At 42.5% G+C, this 1,625-nt stretch overlaps 1 non-coding gene across 1 annotated transcript; it reads left to right on the forward strand.

The window, feature by feature from the left end:
- The first annotated feature begins 911 nt into the window (after window positions 1–911).
- LOC144703979 (small nucleolar RNA R71) lies at window positions 912–1,020 on the forward strand. Its single transcript, XR_013581680.1, has one exon. It is a non-coding gene; the product is annotated as a small nucleolar RNA R71 (small nucleolar RNA).
- The last annotated feature ends 605 nt before the right edge of the window (window positions 1,021–1,625 follow it).

Here is a 1,625-nt window from a genome sequence, read left to right on the forward strand (position 1 = left end):
CCTTTCCATTTCTCAACTTTGAGATTGCCAGAACTTCAGGATCTTCTCCATTCATCTCATCATGAGTGGAGTGTTGCACATGATGTAAGTTGCATGGGTTAATTACAGATTTCGTGGAAAATTTATAAGATGTGCAAGGGAGTTCTGTAATTATACCTTGGTGTTCAGAAGGTGCAGGCCTAAAGCTCTCCAACGGCTTCCTCATTTATTCCTGGGATTCCAACATCTGCTTCGTTTGAAATTCCATCATGACCTGCATCCACATCTCCATCTCCGCTCGCAACTTTTGGTTTTGCTTCTCTATCATATCTGAAATGACGGGGGTGAATGTAGAAAAATCAGGTTGGTTGTGAGAGGGAACCTGATACTGCTGCTGGGGCCTAGACTGGAACTGCTGTCTTTGTTGGAATGTAGGTTGAGCTGCCGGCTTACTCCCTTGGTGGAAGGTCTCTCCATTTGGAAAATTCGGCCTCTTTTGCCCTGCCCATGGTTGCTGCGGTTGGTTGAAGGCTTTCACCTCTTCTTCCATGGCTTGGCAGGCTCCGTCTTCATGTTCCCTGCTGAAACAGAGAGAGCAAATTTTGGCCTTAATGATGGGGGAGTTACCTAAGAAAATGTTCTTCAAGGTGGAGGTGAGCTCCTCCAATTTCTGGTTGGTTTCTCTTAAACTCGCTTGCAGCTCGCCCTCCTTAGCATTAACTTGCAGAACTCCTGCTCTCTTGGGCTGCAGGTTCCTCCCATTCCGACTTGCTCCAATCTCCTACAGGTCAGTTTCTACAACTCTCTCCAAAATATCAAACACTTCATCCTCATATGCGGTATAGAAAGTTCCCCCGGAGGCTAAGTTAACCTTATTTTTCATGAAATCTGATAAAGATTCATAGAAAATTTGGGCTAACTGACAGTGTTCAATTCCATGATGGGGACATTTCCTCAGCAAGTCATTGAACCTCTCCCATGACTCACTAAAAGCCTCACCTTCATGGGGATGAAAGTTATGAATTTCTCTTTGGTAAAAATTAGTTTTAGACAGAGGGTAAAATTTCTGCAGAAATTTTCCCTGCATCTCTTCCCAAGAGTTGAACGTGATTCCGAGATTGCGATACCATGAAAATGCTTTATTTTTGAAGGTAAGAGGAAAATACTTCATTTTCAAAATTTCTGTAGATAGTCCAGGAACGTTTTGGGAAGAACATCTAATATGAAAATCATCGAGGAATTCTAAAGGATTCTGTGCAGGTAGTCCGTTAAATTCAGGTAAAGAATTAATCAAAGCATTATCATATCTGAATAAAATACCTTCACCTATGTTCAGGTTGACATCGGTTTGTCGCAGGCTTCCTGACGGTGTCGACCTGTCCAACATTGTTCTCCTTCTCTCATTCTGCTGATGTCTCTCTTCTGCCATTGTTTCCTGCTGAATTTCATGTTCTGTAACTGTAGATTCTGGAGTTGCGTCGCGTGCAACGTTCTCTGTAGATCTTTCACCAGCCCTTGAACGAGTCACTACCATAGAACTTCAGCAGAGAATTAGAAAGACAATAAGCTGAGGATTTCAAGTCCTGCAGCTTTAGGAGAAGGAATTATAGATAACTGAAAACACAGAAACAAATATTCTACTGTAA

Source organism: Wolffia australiana, chromosome 5 (genome assembly GCF_029677425.1).
Source record: "Wolffia australiana isolate 7733 chromosome 5, ASM2967742v1".
Lineage (NCBI taxonomy): Eukaryota > Viridiplantae > Streptophyta > Magnoliopsida > Alismatales > Araceae > Wolffia > Wolffia australiana.